Source organism: Uranotaenia lowii, chromosome 1, assembly GCF_029784155.1.
Source record: "Uranotaenia lowii strain MFRU-FL chromosome 1, ASM2978415v1, whole genome shotgun sequence".
NCBI classification, from domain to species: domain Eukaryota; kingdom Metazoa; phylum Arthropoda; class Insecta; order Diptera; family Culicidae; genus Uranotaenia; species Uranotaenia lowii.
In genome coordinates, this window is record NC_073691.1 from 107588387 (window position 1) to 107597576 (window position 9190).

The following is a 9190-nucleotide window of genomic DNA, read 5'->3' on the forward strand; positions in this document are numbered from 1 at the left end:
ATTCAACATACATATTATGTGTCAAAATTTTAGTCTTAATTTGAATCAATTAAAATTTATGTGTCGAACAGCTTCATGAACGTATGTGTCGAAAAACATACTATCTAAATGTGGATTTTTTGCAGTGTAGGCGAGGAGTGAGCGGGGCTCTCAAAGAATTTGTTTATTTTTTGTTCAGCTTTTCGGTGGTTTGTTAATAAACAAACTTCATGAATTCCGCATAGTTGCATAGCCTACATAGCCAAAATGGCTGAATCGGGAATTCGATATTCGGTAACACCTCCTGAATATATACACACCTTGGTTCCAACTTGAAAAAACCATGACCATCCGATTTCCACTCAAACAGGACATTTTTGTTGCTGTTTTCTGCAAATAATAATAAATAAATTCAATATTTTTCGAGTATTTTCACCGGATTGTATACACGCTGGGCCACGTTGAACCATTAATGTTTGAAAAATAACCATAATGGCAGTTTTGTGGGTTAAGTCATTTTATGAGTTTTCACTGAAAACTCATAAAATGAGATTTCACAGAGAACTTGGATAATGGTTATTTTTCAAGCATGGTCGGAAAAGCAAAAATGGGACGAAATTAGCAGGAAATATTCGTTTTAAAATATGAATGGAATGGAAACAGAATTAAAGAAATCAATCAATCAGATTTTCAACAGATTTTTTTATATTAAACATTGATTTTTGATTGCCCTCACTGGTATCTGCTTGATGATAGTAAAAGAGTGGTCTACTGGCAATACTAAGTTGCATTAGCGGAAGAAAGTTTAGCCGGCCGGGGGAATGATTGCTTCGGCACTGCTATCACAGTTACGGATGATGCGGTGCTGCCTTTCCTGCGATGTTCAGTTTCCCGCTCTTCTGTGATTCTAGTGCCGGTGATTCCCAGCATATTTTCGGAACCTTCTGATGCAGCAAACGTAGAGAGTTTCGGAACATTCTGTAATTAATTTAACATGGTTATTGATCTCGGAACAGTTGACAAAGATTTCCAAAATGGCATGTACTTACCCTAACATATGACGGCAGCTGGAGCTGTCTTCGGCGGGACTGCTGCTGCTTCCGACTCCAGATAACATAACCCATATTTGCTCCAACTTTCATCTGAAAATTTAATTTAAAAGAAAGTGACTTTGATGTTCAATCTGAAAACATTTTTTTTTAATTTAATTAACCGGTATTGTCAAGCAAAATACTTACAGTTTGTGTTATCTTTAATCTTAAATCTTTAAGGAGATTTATATAATCTAAGTCCAACGCGGAACCAGAAACAAAACAAACACTTCTGCGATTGCAAACATGGCGACTGTTTTTTCACGCATTTTTTTGTTGAATTTCAACCATAATCAAAAATTTCTTCATGAACTCGGAAAATGGTTAAAATTGAACAATTCATAACGGTTAAAAAACAGCAATTTTAGCAGTTCTACTAAAAATACCAAAAAATGTATGAAAAACAATCATTTCTGGTTAAAAAAATATGAGCGTGTACTTACTTTTAATTTTATTGAGCTCCCAAATTAACATAATTGGATAGTGCCCAAATAAATTCCCTAATAAACATAATTAGATAGTGCCTTCATGACAATTGGTGGCTTGAAAAAGTAGAAATAAAAGAAAAATATAATTTAATATTATGATTACGGTTTATTCATCACAATTTACCTTCTATAACAAACAACTGTAACCATCTGTTACTAAATGTCAATGTGACTCCGTCACAAAATTCAAACATCCCTGTACAATTTAGAAAATCCTACAACAGCACCTATATCGCAGCACAACTGACATCCCTGTCCAGGAGTTCGCCACTCATTCACGGAACTCTCAGAGATTCTCCAGAGGTGCCGTGTATTTCGGAGAGCAGAGCGGGGACCCGGATCGGAACGAATTCGCAACCGGACCAATAACTGTCACAATTTTAGTTGTCAGTTCAAATCCGTTCGATTTTTCTTGGAATTCTGTTGGATTTTCCAACCATTTCTCCGCTGCCATGCAAATCTGTAAGAATGACAGAAATCGAAATCGATCAGTTCGAATCGGTAAGATTTCGATTTGATTTCTGTCAGTTTTTCTTGACGGGTTTTTTTTTGTTTTCGTTTTCGGTTTTTATTTTGGTTTTGTCACCACGCAGCGTGCATTTAAAAAACGGCAACTGGAACGGAAGGTTAACCGGGATACAATGGTCATACGTTTTTCGGAGATCAAAATCGAGTGGAGCCACAATCGTGACAACATGTACCAGTAGCTGCTGTTGATACAAACGTTCATAATTTGTCATTACGGCGGAATCATCCGGTACTCCGAACGATTACAATTAAAACTTCCAGGATTACAAATATTCTAGACTTTACTTGAACAGAATTCGCAGCAAGCGTTCCAGGAGGTTGGTTCATGCATAACTTAGTTGCAGTTCCATTTTAATAAAATTTAATATTTTTTAGGTCCTACGAAGCTATTAACAATATCTGCACTCCGTCAATCAGCAGAGTTCCGATCAGCAAAATAACATTGCTTTCTCTTATCAATTGTCGTGTGGTTTCAAGTTGTCAGAGCTAATGGGGTACAGATCCCAGGAACTCAGCGAGACCACCGTGCCTTTAGACCAGGTTTACGAAGATGCGCTCGCCTCGATTAACTGTTACCTACGGTGGTAATCCGAATCACAACGGACAAGTAACGACTCTGGTTTGTGCGGCTCTCCAGCTATGTTCCACTCTGAGCCAAAACTATCTTCTGATGAAGCCGACTTCTATATGGCCGGAGCTCAACTGAACACCATGTCGGAAATTCTATTCGAAAACAAAAGCATCCACTTGAGCTCAACAACACGTTATCCGAATATGTTCGCCAAGGGCCTCAAGTGTCTCACGCAATGTGTGGCTATCTATGACGGAAACGATGCGAGGAATCATTTCCGAAAATCAGTCCATCATCTAGAAGATTTCTTCGGTGTCCAATCTTCAGGCAAAAATAACACCCCACGAAGAGTTGTTGAACGAGCTAAACCAGCACATGCAGTGCGTCGTGATGAGTATTCCTTCGGCCCACGGACAGTCGCTGGAGGTCGTGGAGGAGCTGAAACGGGAGGTTTACTTCCTGGGTGAGCGGTATAAACTGCAGGCGGTTTTTCGGTTTCAGAATTGAATAGGTATTCTGATTGTTTTTTTTTTTTCATTTCAGGTTCTGATTTTCCACCCAAAAGTGCTGGAAGCGATCTTCGTAGTCAAACGTGTTCGTGAGTTTTTCACATCCTGCCTACAGATGGCTTGCGCAATCAAGGGCACTGGTTTAGCCACCCAGCTGACCGGGAATTCTTTGGTGTGACCGATTTGGAAGTTCATTGCTGATTTTGTGTATCATTCGATGTTAGGGGTCGGTCCAACAGCCGCAGGGATTGTTATCTGTGGAGCTATCAAACGATTCAACTTTCAAGCTTTGGCGTTGCAGAATTGTCGGACAAATGAAAAGGACACATAATTCTGTCCGATTTGTGCAACAGCCACATGGAGCAGAAGGTCTCGAATGCCCGTGTAAGCGTACTAGAGTTTAACCAAATACACTTGAGCTTTACGTGGCTGAAAATTATGCGAGTAAAGCTGCTTTCGGATCGCATACTCACCGAGTAAACGGTTCTGAATCGACTGCAGACGGTCTATGTCGTCCATAGCTGTTTGCATGAAATATCGAATCAAATAATTCCGGCAGTTGCCAGTGTACCGCAGCAGATTGATTTGAAAGCAACCAATCTATAGAACCCTAGGATGTGAAATGTTTCAGTTGTAGTATTTGTCTCGATAATTCAACTTCGAAACCACTTGAACGACAAACATCTCAGCTACATCTATAAATGCCCGTCTGGCAAGCAGATGAGTTTTCCCCAAACCAAAATAATGGATTACAAGGATGATGACGAATTTGATTTCAATGATGATGACGAATTGGATTAAAATGATGATGACGAATTGAGTACCTGGAACCGGTGCTGTTTGCCGATAGGTTTGTTACGTCTGCAACAGAGCTAACATTCATTTATTACAAACTTTTTTTTTCGCAAATTTCAGCGTAGGCCAAACCACAAGGGTTATTTGCTACCGGATGTGTTTTCAGTTTTATCGCAGAGCCGACATGCAAGAATGCCATGCATTTCTATTACAGCTGAAGGATAGTTGTCCAGGCACAGATGCTTTAAAGCCAATGTTTATAGCTCCGGAATATGTTCCCTCCTACGTTTGTATGGAGTATACGGCCAAAACTGAGGTCTTGAAGTCTATTGAACAAGTTTATAATAATTCCGAAAAATGTTTGCAATCCCTAGAAGAAACGGTAAAAAATGTGAAGAAACCAGAGTGGGTTGAAAAATTGGCCGGATGTGTCTTCAATTTGATCGCGGAGCCGACATGCAAGAGGGCAATCCATTTCTGTTACAGCTGGAGGATAGTGGTCCAGGCACAGATTCTTTAAAGCTGATGTTTCTAGCTCCGGAATATGTTTCCTCCTACGTTTGTATGGAGTGTACGGCCAAAACCGAGGTCTAATTCGATTCAACTTTGGAACCACTTAAACGACGAGGTTATAATATTCATTTGGGCACACATGTCGAGAGGAATAATCCATGCCAGAACGAAAAGGTAGTTCCGAGTTGGAAAGGCAACCGGGGTAGAACACTCACAGAAACTAAGAACAACGAGATGGACCGATTCCTTCGCTAGATGAACATCCTGATGGTGAATTGATTTTCACAAGTCAACTCCCCAGCCCAAGGTCCAGCAGCAGATACCGAACCACCCGGAATTGCCGCGCAGTTTGGTGTATTATGACGGAAGGAAGTCGCTTGTGGCCACCAAGAAAGAACTTTTCCAAGCGCGAACCGGAGTCAGTTGGTACACCGATGCGTCACAGGTAATATAAAAAAAATACGAAAACCTTCATAGCGAGTTCAAAATTATTTTTAAAATTCATAGCAAATAACCCAGCTTATGACCTCTTACACGGATGGTCTGGTCCAATGGATTGCTTCACAAGATCGTCGATCTCTTGGAGAACTGGACATCACCAAGCAGCAGGATGTGTTGACGAACAATCGAGCACTTGGGCCACCGAGTCATCATCGGCAAGTGTTGGACTGCCGCGAGGGACAATTGTGAAGAAAACTCCCCACCCGGTTTCCACATCTTTCTACAAGTCAACAGCAAATCCGACTTCTTAAGGCTGCTTCTGCACATCATCGACGAAGCCTATTCTTGACACCTTCATACCATTCCCCGGACGCAAAAATATCGAGAATACTTCCCCCTATGTGCTACAGATCCTGTGCCGCGGCTCTCAAAACACAGATGGCGAATTTTTGGTGTTCTAAGCAGCCGATCATCTGCCCCATTGGGCAAATCCTATCAAAATTTCGAACACCAACAATGTTTTTTTTAATATTGTAACATTGTATATGTATTGTAAAATATGGCATCCAAAATTTATTAAAAATATCAATAGATCTTTTTTGTTTTATTTCCAAAAATTTGGAATCCGAATAAAAATAAACATCAGGGCAGAAAAACAACAAAAACAACAGGGCAAAGCGTTCGGATTTTTTGTCCGATTTCGATCGGAAAACCGTCAAATTTTGATGGGAAAACCATCTGATTTTGGTAGGGAATCTAACCGATTTCCGTCTTGAAACGACCCGGTTGTTTTGACAGCTCACTCGCAAAAACTTATCGTCGTCAGGAAAGTTGTTTCACCAGGGCACTGAATTCGTCGGAAATCGGTTGGATTTCTCGTCAGAATTCTAACCGATTCACGGGTTGAACGGGCGGAAATCCTACCGATTTTGGGCCGATTTTTCGATCCAAGTGTGGCCACCAGGGGTGTCAGGTGTCTTGATTTTTCAGGATTTGTCCTGATTTTCGAGAGGCCGTCCTGATTTTTGAAAAACGCTTGAATTGATTTAAAAAAATATCCAAATTATAACTAAATATATTGTTAAATGATGAGATCATCAAACAAATCCTAAATAAAGTTTTTAATCAGTTTAAGCAATGATAATCTTTGGTTCAAATGATATTTAAATGATGTTTTTCGATATTAATTACAGGCCAGCCAAGGTTATTCTGGCGTTGCTTAATTCGAGGCGTCTTCAGCACCTATATTTCGCCTTAAGTTATGCAATCTAAGCAGAACTGCATGTTAATATCACCTATTTGGTTGTGTCCTGAAAAGTCCTGATTTTTTTCTTCGCGTTGTTCTGATTTTTGACAAAACGACCTGGCACCTCTGGTGGCCACCCAGAAAAGCAACACACTCTTAAATTAATTTGTATAGAAAGTTGTTAGTGTGTTGGTTGGACAAAATATTCCACTTAGCGCATTAATGCAATTGTTATTATAGCGCCAGCACTAAATTTTACTTCGGAAGTCCGGACTTCCGATCCCGAACTTACTTCCGAACTTTGACAGTTGTGTTTGAAAAAATAACAGTGTATTATATGCAACGTAGCCACACATAAATTTGTATCCACCAGAGTATCTCTACATACATTAAGCGGGCCACAAACTACAAAACAACATTGGTACAAATGCGATGAAAATTGATGAAATTTTGTCGTTGTGAACACGATTTGCATCGTGTTTGGCACTGCTTGTATGAGCGTCCAAACGGTTTGAGTAAAATCGGTCGGGATCGAAATATGTTGTACAAACCACCACCCTCTGCCGGGGTGGAAATGTGTAACCCTCAGTTTCATATTTACTTGTTACCTTCGCCACAAGAATAATGTTTTACTGATAGCCCTCAATTTCCTTGAACCATTCTAATCCTTAACTATCCGAGACACTTCGAGTGTATAACAGTTATACACTCATAAGCGTCGGTCGCTTTATACCAAGAGAGGCTTCATCAAGGTGGAGTAAATGGTGAGCTGGTCTGAACATCTCATATTTAGCCCTCTTTCGGTCGCTAGCGGAGTCGTCTCATGGAGAAGAAAGCGGAGTGAGCAGGACCTAAATGTCATTTAACGGGTTTTTTGTCCGCTCCTACAAAACAAGTAGCTTCGTCAACCATATCCGGACAATCTGCTGGCTTTCTGTTCGCGACTTTCAAACAAGCAAGTTGTACGTGACGTTTTCAGTGTAGTAAAGGCCGTGTGGAATAAAAAGCACTAGGCAGAACAAAGTACGAATAAAAAGTACTAAGTTAAACTCAAGTGCAGGATTTCTCCAGAACCACGTGTGTTGATTGAAAAGTTTATCAATACAAAACAGTAGCCGCAAAAAAGGTCCAAGAAGGGCCTTTTTCTGCTTGTTCTTTTCTTAAACCCCAGATTCGGCTCCTTGTGAAACCACGTGTGACCTTGGGAACATCCAAAAAACCGTGCTGTTTGTTTACAGCTTAGCTAACATCATACTCACTGAACTCTGCGGACAGAAAGAGAACTTTTCGCCGGAACGGTCTGTTTCTAGCGGGAAAAGGAGTTTTCAGGTACCTTTAAACGTCACCGAAGGTCATCTGAAACGGATATCGGCGCCATCTTGTACGAAAGTCAGGTTATGTCGTACAATCGAAGCCGAGCAACCAATTAATATTCGCCGAAACGGTCGGTTTCGAGCGGAAATATCAGCTTTCAGGAGCCTTCAAACCCTATCGAAGGTCACCCGAAACGTGTATCGGCGCCATCTTGTCCGAAAGACAGGTTATGTCGTACAGCCGCGCCGCGAAACCAAAGGCTATTTCCTGAAACGGATGCGTTACGACCAGTCACCGAGTAACGCTCATTTCATCGTGAAGCAACGCCCACGCATTTCCTCCGTAAATCCAGAAAAAGAAATCGCAAGTACACGTGTGACGTCACATAAATGTAAATGTTTAAGCGCTTATGTAATCCAAAATGTTTGTTGAACAAATAGATTTAAAACCTAAGGTATAACCCTGGAGATGTAAAAGATTGCCCACAATTTTGTTTATTCCATTTCGAAATTAATGAATTATCCAATATTTTTGAATCTTATTTTATCAATTTGCATTAAGGTGGCAGATTGTTCTAGAAATTCATTTGTTGTTTAAATATAAAGTAGGGGAACACCCCTAGCAATGTTGTAGGAACTCATGATGTTTTCATGAGGCGATAGGCGAAACGGTTCGCGACTGATTTGAAATCCCACCCCTGAGTTCCCGGTTTGCTATTCACTCAATCTGTGACAGTTTCTTACATTGTATGAGCGACCCCGAGATAGTCACACCACCCACCTCCCATGCAACATATTATTTGTTTTCCTTAACCCGAGAGCTAGAAGGTAACAAATTGGCGCCCAACTATCTTATTGTAGAACTGAAACTACTTCCCCAAAGAGGGGTGTAAAAACCAAAAAATATTCATTTTTGATTTGTGTGTTTCGTCGTTCTCCTAACGAACGATTAAATATGGATGCAGATACAGATTTTCAATATAAAAATATTTTGTGTCACCACCTAGAGAGAGATGAAATGGAATATGAATTGACCATTAGGGCCGTTAAATTTCAGGATTCCGAACCTCGAGGAGCTATTCTTCGAAGATTACGAGAACGTCTAAAGGAAGAAAAAGAAAAGAATACGTCGGACTTAGACTTTCGAAGGTTAGAAAAGTCAGTAGATGCAGAAATTAAAATAATCGATAAAAATATTAATCATATTCGTGGAATCTTAGAAAAAAGAAATAAGTTTGACGGGCTCAAGGAAAGCTTGAAAACCCGTCTGATTCATTACCTTGTTCGAGCTAGACGAGTTCAAGAACAGGTAGAAAACGATCAAGATCTGAATGACTTAGATAAAATTTGCTCGGTCATTCGAGACCTGTTAGGAACACATTTTTCTCCTTTTCCAATCGTGGAAGCAATTCGTGAAGAAGTCAGTCAGCAGATTGCACAATCTCTTTCGAATCTTAACCTTGCCACCCCCATGGGGAAATCTCTGAATGCTGAAAGAGGTACAAAAAAGAAACGTAATAGAAGATCAAATAAAAAGCGGTCCCAGGCAGCTAAGGAGCATAGGTCTGAAGCAGAGGAATCGGGCGTAGAAGAGTTTGATAAACCAGGTAATTCCGGGTCACGTCGTGCGCTCAAATCGGTTCGCAGTAGAGCATTATTAGCGTCCAATCAGCTCAACGTGCCCCCCAAACTCCCATCGTTTTGGAACCCCTACGC

General features: G+C 40.5%; 2 long non-coding RNA genes across 2 annotated transcripts; one reads left to right on the top strand and one right to left on the bottom strand.

The window, feature by feature from the left end:
• Nucleotides 1-768: 768 nt before the first annotated feature.
• LOC129756551 (uncharacterized) lies at nt 769-1469 on the bottom strand. Its single transcript, XR_008739490.1, has 3 exons — nt 1218-1469; nt 1029-1121; nt 769-957 (listed from the first exon to the last, which is right to left on the bottom strand). It is a non-coding gene; the product is annotated as an uncharacterized LOC129756551 (long non-coding RNA).
• Nucleotides 1470-3150: 1681 nt separating this feature from the next.
• LOC129756567 (uncharacterized) lies at nt 3151-5857 on the top strand. Its single transcript, XR_008739494.1, has 3 exons — nt 3151-4016; nt 4082-4919; nt 4982-5857. It is a non-coding gene; the product is annotated as an uncharacterized LOC129756567 (long non-coding RNA).
• Nucleotides 5858-9190: the final 3333 nt, after the last annotated feature.